Source organism: Mus caroli, unplaced genomic scaffold (genome assembly GCF_978045245.1).
Source record: "Mus caroli unplaced genomic scaffold, Mus_caroli_1 scaffold_9, whole genome shotgun sequence".
Lineage (NCBI taxonomy): Eukaryota > Metazoa > Chordata > Mammalia > Rodentia > Muridae > Mus > Mus caroli.
Genome location: NW_028227264.1, coordinates 86,227,395 through 86,242,339, shown reverse-complemented (window position 1 = coordinate 86,242,339; position 14,945 = coordinate 86,227,395). Strand labels below are relative to the sequence as shown.

Sequence of the window (14,945 nt, the reverse complement as noted above, 5' to 3'; positions counted from 1 at the left end):
GACTGAGGCCAGCACTCATGGGAAAAGCTGGTGCAGGTGTATGGGTGTTTGAAATCTCAGCACTATATGCAGAGAGAGGGAGAATCCCTGAAACCCATGACTAGTCTACCTGAACCGATGTGTCTCAGGTTCAGTGAGAGACCCTATCTCAACACTTAAGGTAAGGTAGATCTAGGTCAAGGAAGACACTGAATGTTGACCTCTGACCTCTGCATGCAAGCACATGCATACATGTCTTGCACCCAAACAAGTACATGTAATGAGAGAGAGAGAGAGAGAGAGGAAGAGAGACAGAGAGAGAGAGAGAGAGAGAGAGAGAGAGAGAGAGGAAAAGAGAGAGAGAGAGAGAGAGAGAGAGAGAAAGTTTCTTCCTATCAGGAAGTCTCTTGCCATTATTCCAGAAGCCAGACAGAAAGGTAAGTTTGACAAGAGGGTCCCATGGCTGCCAGGGAAAAGCAAGCAATGTTTGTGGACTCCGGCTCTTCGTGCTCAGCCAGTGTGGTTTCGACATCTCAGACCTGTGCCTGACCAGTTGGCCTCTCTTTCCAAGCACAGGGGACAGGGTAGGGTGAGGGATTACTAATCTCCTCCGCCTTTCCCCTCCCATTCCTGGTTCTAGCCAGCTTTGCTCAGCAGGCCCTGAGGAACTACAAATGGCACCCATCACTTTGAAGGCAGCACAGATGTGACAGAGAAGCCTCAAGATAAAGAAGCCAGGAAGGCCAGTCCATCCCAGGGAGGCGGCCTGACCTTGGCATAAGTGAAAACTGAACTTTGAGTAGAGCCATCTGGAAGAACAGCTGACCAGGGCCTCCCATTCTTCCACTGCCAGCACTGTGAGGAACTTGTCCCACTGAGTGGTGTGGCCCCATGAGGCCTCAGTGTGATTCCCTTCCTGACTCCAGGGGGCAAGTGCCCAACGCCAGCCCAACACCGTGGAGTGTCTGGGGCAGGCACAGAATATCCCCTGCTGGGTGCATTTCTGGTTCTATTTGGTAATTTCAAGGAAGAACCAATTTTTTTCTTCCAACTTTGGGCCTAGAGAAGATAATTCTGGAGGGACAAGGGATTCTTACCTGAAGGCTGGCAAGAGCAAGGTGGGACGCAGGAGGAACCACTCAGGGACAGCTCCTCGATGCCTGGACCGTGACATGCTTAGAGCAAGCATCTCTGACATTCCAATAGCACGAGCCTATAAAATGGCTTCTCTTGATTGATTTTATTTCTGTGGTGCCAGGAATCCAACCCGCCCAGGGCTTCGTGCCCAGAGGCAAGCACTGGAACTCAGCTTCTTTCACAAACACTTCTTTTTTGCACTTCAGCTAAGTCACCTTACGGTTTTAGTTGCTTTTCAAGGACATTTCAGCTGCCCGAAAGTCTGTCTGCAGGAAAGTCTATTATTTTGCTCTGCATTAAATAAAGGTATTCCCCAACCTCTTAAAGTTGTCCTTCAGACCTGCTTCAATGGGACATGTGGTCTACAGTCTGTGTCTCCACCATACACTGTTGAGCCTGTGCCAAAGTCTGCCTTTCCATGTATGCTTCATGGAAGAATCTCAAGGAAGGTTTTCTCACACAACATACACCATGTAAAACAGAGTTTTTTTAAAAATTTAAATCTTAAAAAGACATAATTATGAATAGAACATAACTTTCTGAATAACAAATTTTTAAAAATCCAAACAATATGTTGAAAAGGAAAGTATTGACAGATTTACAAAGTAGGGGCATATAGATAAAAAAAAATTTTCAAAAACAAAAATATCCTTAATATCCTTAATAAATTTTAAAGTCTATGAAAAGGAAATTAAATAGCTAATTAACAAATGTTCAACCACCCTGAGTGTTAAAAAAGGGGGGGAGGGGCTGGAGAGATGGCTCAGCGGTTAAGAGCACTAACTGTTCTTCCAGAAGTCCTGAGTTCAATTCCCAGCAACCACATGGTGGCTCACAACCATCTGTAATGGGGCTCACATACATTAAATAAATAAATAAATCTTTTTTTTTTAAAGTAAATAAAACCATTTGGACACCACACACTGATCTGTGCTGATTTCATATACATAGTTTTCTATGGGAAGCAAGTGATCCTTGGCAAAGAGATCAAGATAAGACTCCATTTTCCTCCTGTCTGCATCTAGGGCATTCTTGTTGCTAGTGCTGTCTGCTTTTGGTAAGGATGGAGTGAAAAACTAGGGCTAGGGCTGGGCGGGGCTGGGGCTTTGCACTTTCCTCTGGGCAGTTTCAGAACAGAAAAGAGCATTTTGCAAACTTTCTGGAAGGTAGCTAGCCATCAGCACCAGAAGGATCACTGTCTTTGACACACTCTCTCACTTTCCAGGATATCTACGCTAGGGAAACATTCAGCTACGGATAAAGATATGTACACAAAGATACTGTTACGGTGCTTTCAGTAAAGCAAACACTGGGGGAGACAGGCTCATGCAAGACTTCTGAGCTCAGGATCCCAAGGCGTATCACTAAGAAGGCAGTACCTACCAACAGGGGGCTGGCGCACGCTGGACAGCTCTCCAGTTCCACTTGACAGAAGCCACAATCCCAGAAACACTATGATGACACTCTCTCCTGGCATAAAGTTATGATTTAACTTTATTTATGAATGTATATAAATTACTCAGTTATGCCAGGCGTGCTGCTGCATGTTTGTAATTCCAGCACTGGGGAGGCTCAGGATGATCAAGGGTTCCAGACTAGCCTGGACTATATGAGAGAGCCTGTCTCAAAATGTCAAGGGCTGAGAATATAACTCTTGGGTGGAGGGCTTGCCTAGCATCAAGGGGTGACCTCGGGTTTGATCTCAGCTCCACAAATAAAACAAAATTATTCAGGGCTTTTGTTTTTTGTTTTTTGTCATATGCTAGATTTAAGTTCTTTTCTCAGGGAGGCAGAAAAAGAATATATAAATACAAAAAGCCTTGCAGAAGAAACAGGGCTTTTTCCTAGTGCATTTAACAGTTACAAAAAGCAGACGGAGCCTCTTATTTTCCCAATACAGGAGCCAGCTCCCTGGATCTCCACAGTGCTCAAAGCGCCAGCTCTTAGTGATCACGTGCACTTACCCTCTGCATGAGGTACGTGTAAAACAGCCCCAGACTGGGCTCTAGCAACTATGCTCAATCATAGAGGGGGACAGAGGGATGACACAGATTGCTCACTCAGGGCACATATTCTATGGTATGCACTGTGTACTGGCTTGAGTGTAACTGTCCCCATAGGCTCATATGCTTGAATACTTAGTCTCCAATGGGTGGCAGTAACTGAAGAGGTTTAGTGGAGAAAGCATGAAGCTGGAGGTGGCTGCGAGACTTAAAGGCTTCACGCCACTTCCGGTTCGCTCTCTCTACTTGGATCTTGGGGTTGGGATGTGACCCCTCGGCTTCTTGCTTCTGTTGTCAGGCCTCTGCCATGCCTCCCCTCTAGGACAGATCCTTACCACTCTAAGCCAGAACAAACTCTTTTCTCTTTAAGTTGCCTTGGCCATGGTATTTTATCACAGTAACAGAAAAGTAATTAAAGCACAATATATTTCTAAGATTTTATTCTTTCATTTTTAATTTTTGGGACATGGATTGGAACTCACTGTGTGGATCAGACTAGTCTCAAACTCAGAGATCCACCTGTCTCTGCCTCCAAAGTGCTGAGATTAAAGGTATGAACCACTGTGATGGTTTGTATATGCTTGGCCCAGGGAGTGGCACTATTAGGAGGTGTGGCCCTGTTGGAGTAGCTGTGTCACTGTGGAAGTGGGCTTAAGACCCTCATCCTAGCTACGTGGAACTCAGTCTTCCACTAGCAGCCTTCAGATAAAGATGTAGAATTCTCAGCTCCTTCTGCACCATGCCTGCCTGGATGCTGCCCTGTTCCCACCTTGATGATAATGGACTGAATCTCTGAACCTGTAAGCCAGCCCCAATTAAATGTTGTCCTTATAAGAGTTGCCTTGGTCTTGGAGTCTGTTCACAGCAGTAAAAACCCTAACTAAGACACCCACCCCCTAGTCCAAAATATGTTTCTATATTCATAAGTCAACAAAAGATTTAAGATACAGATGTTCCTTGGCTTTCAGGATAATACCCTAGAACCCATAGCAAGTTTAAAATATTATCGTTGAAAATGCCTTTGGCCAGTCAGAAGAGTGCCTTGTTGGTAGGACACATTCAAAAGCACTTGGAAGGTTCATACAGTTTGAATCCATCCCCAGCATTGAGGGCTGGGAACATTTCATAGATTTTACCTAAAGGAAGCTACATCTCAACCTAGGCTACTCCCCAGTGTAGCCTGAGAACACTTAGGTTAGATTCCAACTAGAAAGATCACAACCCAACAGGGCACACTGTAGAGAATGGCTTGTGTAGCCCAAACTCACTGCTACAGGTTGTTCCTCTCGTCATCACTTCCTGAGCATCTCAACCCTTCTAAGCAATGACCCTTTGACAGAACCAAAGCATGTACCCTCCAGCTTCTTCCAGGACACTGCCCAACAGCTGCAGTTGCTGACTAAAGGCAAAACAGACGCATGGTCCCTCCCTCATCTTGGCCTGGGGACCTGCCTCAAGACAAGCGAAATGGGCCAGGCTCCTTTCTTTACCTCTGCTTTGATGTCATAGCTTTACTGAGGTACAAATTGTGTGCAAGGAGCTGCATATCCAACCTAGAAGTCCAAAAAATCAAAGAGTGTTCCTCCCAACCCTGCAGCCCCCCTTCCCTCTGCCCCTGCTGTTCTGGGTTCAGATTCCTATGCTCACCTCCAGAACTTTCTGCAAATGAGATCATCCGATGAGGCATGTTTTTCATAACCTGGTTTTCCTACTTGCAAACCTAACAGGATGTTAGCACCTACAGGCTTCCTATTTGTCAGCACAGTAGAGGGGACACAGCAAGAGTTATTAGTTAGAAAGCCCAGGCTGTCAGTGGGTGGAGGAAATCTGCATGTCTATCTATCGCTGTCCAGGGACACAAAGGACTGGCTCTTCCATGGGGACAGACAATGCAGCTGTCATTAACATGGCTTCTAATAATCGAAAGAGAAACTTTCGCCTTTCCAGCAGGATCATCTCCAGCAATCCATGACAAATAGAATTACTCATCTAAAAAACATTGCTAACGCACATGACATTTATACTACTCCCACTGGAAGTTAAAATTGTACCTTATTACTCTGTATTAACTATAACTCCCACTGCTCCACAGAAACCCATCACACTTCCTCAGGTTCCGGAAATAAAAGCACACACAACTGCACGGAGATGAGATTAAATATAATAATGGCTCGATGGCAATCTAATCTTAAGGTAAGTCATTTGATAGAAAAATAAAGCTAACTGCTCAAGAGAAAAGCGCATTTAGCTTCAAGGGGCAAAGTTTCTTAGAAGGAAACCGAACCAAAGATACCCAAAGATGAAACACTCTTGCACGTAGGGTACTGAGACAGAAAAGGACATTGGTGCCTTTCCATAGTCCACACACTGGGGAACCTCACAGTCAGGGTCTCAATTAACACAAGAATTCTAAAGGCAAATTTCCGATCTGATCTGCAGAGGACCCAAAAGCAGGGCAGGAGGTTTTTCAGCCAGCAAACCACTGAGTGTAGGCAAAAGCCAAGCACACAGTAGGTTCTTTGTAAACTTGTGCCCATTCTTTTTCTTATTCATTTCAGAGTCTTTTTTCCTTCAGTCAGTGGTTACTTGACACAATCTAGGAATTGTCTCATCTGAAGCATCCCCCTGATCTTTCAGAGACTTCAATTTATGTCAAACAGGGACTTGTGGTTTCAACACAGAAAAGAATTTCAATGATAGCCAGAGCTTGAGCTTTTAATGGAGGCATTTTAATACAGACTTTATGCCTCCACTCTGGTGGCTCTCAAATTACTTCCTGAAAGGTCCTCACAAAGAGGGGGGGAGAGAGCAGAGCTGCACTGCAAACAGTGAACATGCCCGGGTGGGCCCTACTGTAACTGCAAGGTCCTTGGACGTGGAAATGGAAGCCAGGCAGGACCACGTGTCCACGAAATGAGGAGGTGCAAGGAGACTTCAATGAGCTATTTCCAATTTTGAAAATGAAAGGGGGTACAAAGAACACCAGAAGCTGGAAGGGCAAAGATGAATTCTTGCCAGCAGCTTGGCCTCAGCCCAGGGATCTGCTCCAGAGCTATCAGGGCACAAATGTATACCCTGCAACTCGCAGGCTGTGATTGCAAATGCATGCCCTGCAACCTGCAGGCTATGACTGGGGGCAAGAGTCAGACAGAGACTGGCGGCTGCCTTGGCTCTCTTCACCCTCGCATACAGTGGCATTTCCCAGAGGCTTCATGAAGTCTGTACTCCAAGTGACTGAGCGCAGAATCAACCAGAGAACCCAGGACTCCTCTAGTAATCTGCATATCACAGAAATTTGCAAAACTATAAAACCATGCTGATCCCCTAAGCATTTTTATTTTGGAAAATCTTTTTGTTTGTTTGTTTGTTTAATAAAAATAAGCCATGCTTGGCTGGGTGGTGATAGCACACACCTTTCATCCCAGCCCTCAGGAGGCAGAGGCAGGTGGATCTCTGAGCTAGAAGCCAGCCTGGTCTATAGAGTGAATTCCTAGACAGCCAGGCCTACACAGAGAAACCCTCGCCCCCAAGTAAATAAATAAATAAATAAATAAATAAGCCATTTATGTTAACAGGTAACTATTATTACATTAAACAAATCGCTACGTACATTTTTTACAACCTCTCCATTTTAATTTCAATGCACCAACAAATATAATTCTATATAAAGTTTCCAGGATCTTTAAGAAGTTTTGTGGGCTGAGTCCTGGGGGCTCACAGAGACCAAACCACCAACCAAAGAGCATGCATGAGTTGGACCTAGGCCTCTGCACATATTTAACATCTGTGCAGCTTGATCTTCATGTGAGTCCCCTAACAACTGGAGTAGGGGCTGTCTCTGACTCTACTGACTGAACGTGGATCCCCTTCCCCTAGCTGGACTGCCTTGTCTGGCCTCAGTGGGAGAGGACGTGCTTAGTCCTGCTGCAACTTGATATGCCAAGGTGCACTGGTACCCATGGGGGGGGGGTGCTTCCCCTTCTCTAAGGAGAGGGGGAGGAGTATGTGAGGGTGAGACTGGGAGGGGAGAGGAGGGGCTTAATTGGGATGTAAAGCGAATAAATAAATAAGAGGTTTGGGGGGTTATGATGCAAAGTCCTTAGCCCAAGACCTCAACTATATAATGCCAACTATGTACTGAACCCCTTAAAAAACTATTCTCTGAAGAAATCTAAGTTTATAAAAAGTTCTAAAGACAAAACAGAAAAGAGCTGTCTTAGCTATACCTATCTCGCCTACTATTTTAAAGTAACTACCTCACTAATGATAATCACAAGAATTTGCTAAGGGGCTGGAGAGACAACTCAGTGGTTACAGGCACCAGCTGCTCTTGCAGAGGGGCAGGATTCTGTTCCCAGCGCCCACATGGCAGCTCATAGGCATCTACAGGACATCAGATGCTTTCTCTCGGCTGTCACCAGGCACACACGTAAAGCATATACACACAGGCAGGCAAACACTGAGACACATAAAATAAAAATGCATCTTTTTAAAGCATACTTCTTGCTAAATCAGTGAGTCCAAAATGGGTAAAAGTGATACACTCTGCTATTAAATGAGCTGCTCGTATATATTCAAAAAAAGCAAAGACAAAAATGGGGCTGGAGAGATGGCTCAGTAGTTAGAGCAACGAGCTACTTCTCATCCAGTGGACTCAGGTTCAAGCTCTAGCACCCACATGAAGGCTCACAACCATCTACAGCTTACGGCATCTGATACTCTCTTCCGGCCAAGATGCTGACATTGCAAGCATGAGTCCACACCTGGCTTTATACAGATCTAGGTACCACATCACAACACAAGTAATAACTAAGCCACAGCCTCAGCCCTGTACCCAGGTTTTACATCAATATCTGATCAATTCACTTAGCACGAAACACTTCCTCAAAACCACGATAAGGGCTGGAGAGATGGCTCATCAGCACTGATTGCTCTTCCAAAGGTCCTGAGTTCAAATCCCAGCAACCACATGGTGGCTTACAACCATCCGTAATGAGATCTGACACCCTCTTCTGGGGTGTCTGAAGATAGCTACAGTGTACTTACATATAACAACAAATAAATCTTTAAAAAAAAAAAAAAAAAAAAACACGATAAACTAAAAAGCTGGGCTAGTGAGACAGCTCAGCAGGTAAAGGCGCTTGTTGCCTAAGTCTGACAACATGAGTTCAACCACCCAAAACCACATAAAGGCAGGTGAGAACCAACTCCCAAAGATCATCCTTTGACCTCCACACAATAAATATAAAGTCTTGGGGGAAAAAAGTCACCTAAAGTGAAGAAACAACTCACTAACTAGGAAGCTTTCCTATAAAGCCCAGTCTCAACCAGCTATCCTCTCCCAACCCCCTCTGTACTAGCTGTACCATACTGTGCAGGAGTTGACTTAATAAAATAGGACCACAGGCTTCCAGATACAATCTGGTGTGTAGAAGACACACTGAAGGAAACAGTTCTTTAACCAACCAACATATGCTTTCAACGTGGGAAATTATAAAGCTGTCAGAAAAGTTTTTTTCTCTTCCCTTCCCTTCTCTATGACATATACAGTCAGTTCAGAAAGGACAGTGTGATTTTGCTGACCATGCATGAGGGCAGAAGGACTGCAGCCAACATTGACCTCCAAGGGCATCTTAGCTTACCAGCTGCTTACCCCAAAGAGAGCCAGGCACTTCCCTCCACTATGAAGCGGGCAGAGTGCACCACTCCCTGCAGCCAGGACCAAGAGAGATGGACAAACTAGACCATACACCAAACTGTCCCAGAGATGACACCTGAATGTCATTGTCTTTTTTAAAGCAGCCATATACACAAGAATAGCTTTGTGATTCAGCTATTCAAAAGTTAGTAGCTTTAAAGGCAAGCAGATGCCAAGTGGGGCTATCAACAAAGAGTCCCAAGACTGTCAATGTCCACCCCATCTAACAAAGGGAAGGGTTGAAAGTTACAATGTAGGATGTTTGTCCAAGTCCTTTCCTTATCACTACTAATGGTGTCTACGACCAGAGAACTATCAACACTGTCCACCTAAAATAAAGGGCCATTTCTAAAGAACAGATTGTGCTACTTGTAAGATGCCAAGAAAGGTACAAACACAATAGAAAAAAAGCCCACATCCTACCATCCAGCCAAGAAATAAAAGCCCTCTCTTCAGCCAGCCCTCTCCAGCCTCACCCCTATGCAACACCTCCCCTCACTTTGGTTTATCATCCCTGAGTCACCCCTGACTTCTGCCTCCAAGCAGACACCTCAACTGCAGCATTACTGTGCTTAAAAATCACCTTTAATTAGCATCTATCTATAATCTGTGCCCAACGTGTGCTGGGAAAAGCTTGTGATCCCAACACTTAGGGTGCTAGGGCAGGAGAATCATGAGATTGAGCTTATGCTACGGAAAAACCAAACAACAACAACAACAACTCAACCTGTGCCAAGAACCTTGCCTGGATAAAATAAAGAGACCTCTGTCTGTCTCTCTGTCTTTCTCTCTCCCCCTCCCCCTCCCTCCCTCCCTTCCTCCCTTGTGTCTTGTGTGTGTGTCTCTGTGTGTGTGAGAGAGAGATATGTGTCTCAGCTGAACTCAGAGCTCACTGATACAGTTCCTCGTCTCGCCTTTACAGTGGGTTTAGGGGGCCCTGTTCCCCTGCTTACATGACAAGCTCTTTACCCACTGAATCATCTCTCCAACTGAATGATTCATCCATAGCCTGACTTTTGCTGCTGAGGACCAAGATTCTCTGAAACCACTGTGAAGTTAGCTGAATGAGCTACCATTTAATACGTGGAATTGGGGTTGGGAATGTGGCTCAGTCGATAGCATGCACAAAGCTCCAAGCTCAAGCTCAGCACCCATAAAAACCAGCCATCAAGGAACTATTGTGATCCCAGCACAAAAAGGAGACAGGAAGATCAGGAGCTCAAGGTCATTCTAGGTTGCACCGAGAGTTCGAGACCAGCCAAGGCTAGAAAAAAACCCAAAGAAAACCAAACAAAAAAATATCTGGAGTTAATTTGTTTTCTTTCACTGAGGAATGCATCCTGAGAAGTGTAGAGAAGAAGACAAAATAGTAAGGGAGATTAAATGGTAATTTTGATACCAGCCTTTGAAGACAAAAACAAACAAACAAACAAACAAACAAACAAAAAACATTAAAATTTAAAAATCAGTATTTCTCAACCTTGGTAGTGCTGGCTCATTTAAGAAGCCTTTCTACGAGTTGGGTGTGGTGGCACACGCCTTTGATCCCAGCACTTGGGAGGCAGAGACAGGTGGATTTCTGAGTTTGAGGCCAGCCTGGTCTACAAAGTGAGTTCCAGGACAGCCAGAGCTATACAGAGAAACCCTGTCTTGGGAAAAAAAAAAAAAAAAAAGCCTTTCTACAAACATTGCTGGGCTGGAGATCTTACAATACTTACATAACATATACAGAGCCCTGGGTTGTGGGTTGGATCCCCAATACCAACAACCCAGGTAGGTACAATTAAGTCTCTATGCTGAGCTGTGTCAGTGTGTATCATCCAGGATATGAGTCTTTTTACATGTTTGGAATAACAGAAAACCAAACCAACATTGGGATATGATTCAGGAAACCAATGGGAATCACACATAAAACGGCTTGTGAGTGTACAATTGCCAAGTGTAATTTAATAGCGCAAACAAGCCTATTTACCTAAGGACACAGTACAAAGATTCTGCAGGCTCTTAAATGGACTCCTGCCTCCATATCCTGCCATTCTCAAGTGCAGAAGGGAGCGCACTTCCGGTTGGACTACGAAGAATCAGCCACTATTAGTAACATGAATTCGAACTAAAAAATTATTAGAAATTCCAAAATACAGAACCCCGAAATAGGGTTATTAACACAAAACACAGGGCTTCAAGGTCAAATTTATCCAGGAAGCAAGATACTGACATCCTTTCTCTTGGAGACGCATGACTTTCAAAGCTAGTACTGAAAAGCCTAGCTATAAAGAAAGAAAAGAAAAGAAAAGAAAAGAAAAGAAAAGAAAAGAAAAGAAGAGAAAAGAAAAGAAGAGAAAAGAAGAGAAAAGAAGAAAGAAAACCTTTCATGTGGATTTATTTTTCCCCTAGCTCCATCTCTCAGAAGACTGTGGAACAGTCTGAGCAATGTGAGTCTAACTTGACAATTACTGAAGAGCATCTCTCTAACCTACTGCAGCCCCTTGAGGAACGCATGTGTGCCATAACTTACTGAGGAACACATTATGTATAGTGAGAATTAATTATCTTTGTGTCCAATGCTGACTTTGTACCTATTCTGCTGGCAACAATATTCCCTGCTAAGTACCTAAGCAGTGTGTGTGTGTGTGTGTGTGTGTGTGTGTGTGTATGTACAGTATATGCCTACATGCACTCGTTTGTGTGTGCATGCCCAATGTGCACTGGTGCAGAGGCCAGAGGAGAGTATCAGATGTCCTCTACCATTCTGCCTTACTGCCTGCAGACAGCATCTCTCACTGAACCCACAGCTTGCTGGGCTTTTTTGTTTGTTCATTTGGGTTTTTGTTTGGTTTTGTTTTTATTTGTTTGGTTGGTTGGTTTTGTTTTGTTTTGTAAGCCTGTCTGTCCAGCAAGCCCCAGTAATCCTCTGGTCTCCCCACCTGCTAGCTGGTGGCTCAGGGAGGCGCCCCTGAGCCTTTTATGTGGGTTCTGGGATCTAAAACTCAGACCCTATGCTTGCAGGAAGTTCTCTTCCTTACTGAATCACATTCCCAGTCCTCACAAATACCTAATTTCTGATGGACTATCAACTTCTTTCAGCCCTGAACTTTGAATAAACCCTTCCACATCCCTGAATAAAGTCTGTGGCACTCTACAGTAACTCAGAGTTTACCTTCTTCCACTATGACCTCACCAAAGGGGCATGAATTCTAATGAGCCCAGCTAGAGCAGATTAGCTCCTTTAAAAAGAAAGTGAGGAAGAGGGAGAAGAGGGAAGGAGGGAAGGAGGGAGAGAGGGAGGGAGGGAGGGAGGGAGGGAGGGAGGGAGGGAGGGGCTCAGAACAGAAGCCGACTGCAGGCTTTACAGAAACTATAAGTTTCTCTGTATATCCAAAGCCGACTTGAAATTTTTGTTTTTTTTAATAAATTTCAATTAAAATGGAGAGAAACAAGGACTGAGGAAGAGCGTATTATAACAAAATCTAAAAATCACACCCCTTGCCTGGCAGGCATTTCAAGGGCTAGGCCTGAAACCACTGTCGTGATTACAGGGATCAAGTGACCAGGAAATAAGATTCTTCTGTCAGAATCAAACAGTAGGAAAGTAAAACCATTTTATCCTGAGGGGATTACTGGGGGAGAGGGAAGGGGTGTGTGGCAGACTTCTGTGTGCTCACGAGTATACACACACATAGACACAGCCAGTCATCGATGCAGCCCCTATCCCTCTTCCAGACTCCACATCCCTGTCAGGCGGCTCCACAGTCTGGCACAGGCAGGCACCTCAGCCCAGAGTCACACTTGAGGATCAACAACCTTAACACCCTCTGCTGGAGACTTAATGCCTGCTCACATGGGCACAGACATCAGCTGGAAGAGGGTAGAGAAGATGAGGACTCAAATGAGACAAAAAAGGCAAAGCACATCATGAGCCAAGCCTGCAGTGAGGGGACCTGCATACACCATGTACCTGCATAAGTAACAACATCTGCAGGAGATGGGCTCAGGCTAAAAAAAAAAAAATGCTATGTTAGGGCCAGGTACAGTGGTGCAGGACTTTAATCTTAGAACCAGAAAGATATCTGTGAGTTCCAGGCTAGCCTGGTCTACAAAGCAGAGTTCCAGGACAGCTGGGGCTCTACAGAAAGACCCTGTCTCAAAAACTAAAAAATAAAAATAAAAAAGGAGAAGGAGGAAGAAAAGAAAGAGGAGAAAGAAGAGGAGGAAGAGAAGAAGGAGGAGGAGAAGAAAAAGAAGGAGGAGGAGGAGAAAGAGGAAAAAGAGGAAGAGGAAGAGGAAGAGGAGGAGGAAGAAACACCAAGCCATGTTATCTATCCCCTTACTGCAACTAAGGGCCAGAGAGGAAGAGACTCAGCTTTTCATGCTCCAGACTTAGCACCCCAAACCGACACTCCCCAGGACTGATCTCTGTCTACAACCCAATACTGCTTTATTCCCAGAGACTAACTGGGAGGGGGGCAATACTGCTTTATTCCAGAGACTAACTGGGAGGGGTGGGGGGGGGACTCATTACACCATACCAAAACTCTACCAAGTCAGTAATACCCCCATTTTCTGTATGGGTAAACAAACTTCAGGACCTCTCTAATTCTCACAGGCCACAAGAAGTAACCCTGTCCAAAATATCAAGATAGAAGAAATTTTACCTCTAGTTTCTTCTAGAGATGCAATTACCCTTCAACCTTTGGAGACTGGCTTCCCCCCCACCCACACACTCCACAGTGTAACTCCCTAAAATATACAATTTTTTTGTATGTTAGATGAATGGTACTTTTCTTTTTATTGTTAAGTATTGTTCTATAGTAGATACATACTAAAACAGAGTCATTTAACCATAGTTCACTCCTCAAGAGGACATGTGTGGATTGTCCCAATCCCACAGCCAAATGGGTTTAAATATTGTATAGGGGTTTCTGTATTTTATTCTCTCCATACATGTCAGTAAAGTTTTTAACCAAAAATACAGAATAGCTTGGCGTAGTGGCACACGCCTTTAATCCCAGGACTCCAGGAGAGAGACAGGAGATCTCTCTGAGTTCGAGGCCACCCAGGTCTACAGAGTGAGTCCAGGACTACACAGAAAAATCCTGTCTTAAAAAACAAAAAACAAAAAACAAAACAACAACATCAAAAAAAAAAAAAAAAAAGACAGGAGTAGTGAGTCGTTCGTGTCTATAACTCCAGCACTTGAAAGACTGAGGCAGGAGGATTGCTTCAAGTTTAAGGTTACCTTAAAACCCTGTCTCAAAAAGACCAAAAAGAAAGAGGAAAAAAAGCAAGAGAGAAGAGCTGACAGGGCCCTGACAGGACACACGTTTGCCTGGCATGGTGGTTCCCACCCGCACCCACCTAGAAGGATAGAACACACGGGAGACTCCTGACTTTAAGGCCTGGAATACACAACCCATCTCAAAACACTTGCCTGGCCAAAACCAATAAGCCACTCTTTCAAAGAAGTCTCCATTGCTTACAACTCTGAATGTGTTGTGAAGATATTCCAAGTGGGTTTTGTTTCACTTGAACAGGCATGTGGCCAAAGATGCAAGTGGAAATCCTACAAAATGTTCCCTCACCGACCCTCTTCCACGTGTAGCACCCTCCCCAAACCACCCCCCTCCCCAAATCACTATTAAATCCCGAGTGTCCTCCGATAGCTTCAGTGTCTGCGCTTCACTGGCCCTTTACTCCAGGTTCCAAACGTTTGACTGCAAGGAGCACAAAGCAACACACAGGACAATGGATTCCCGACCCTGAGTCAAAACCAGTTTTTGCTTAGGCCCCTTGCTCGCCCTTCCGGTCTACATAATGGACATGACGCCCTCCTCCGGAGGTTATGGGAGACTCAGAGTCGACATCAATACCTGACACTATTATAATCTGGTTCCTCTTTCCATTCCTTCTCGGATTCCCTAACCGCCCAGCCAAGCTCATTCTCAGTTCACCTGACTACAAGTATTCCTCTTTTCCTCGCAGAGAGCCGTGGATAACCAGACCACCCTCCCCTTTCAAACAGAACATTTTATCTACTCCACCCTGCAAAAGGGAGACCGGCTCAACCTCCTGACCCAGTCGCCTGCGCTGGAGCCTGTCTAGGACAGCGCGGCAGCAAGCTGGGCTGCTAC

At 44.8% G+C, this 14,945-nt stretch overlaps 1 protein-coding gene across 1 annotated transcript in view; it reads right to left on the bottom strand.

Moving 5' to 3' along the window:
* Window positions 1-14,945, bottom strand: part of Nt5dc3 (5'-nucleotidase domain containing 3) — a 54,811-nt gene that overhangs the window by 39,312 nt on the left and 554 nt on the right. The gene's annotated exons all lie outside the window — the stretch shown is intronic.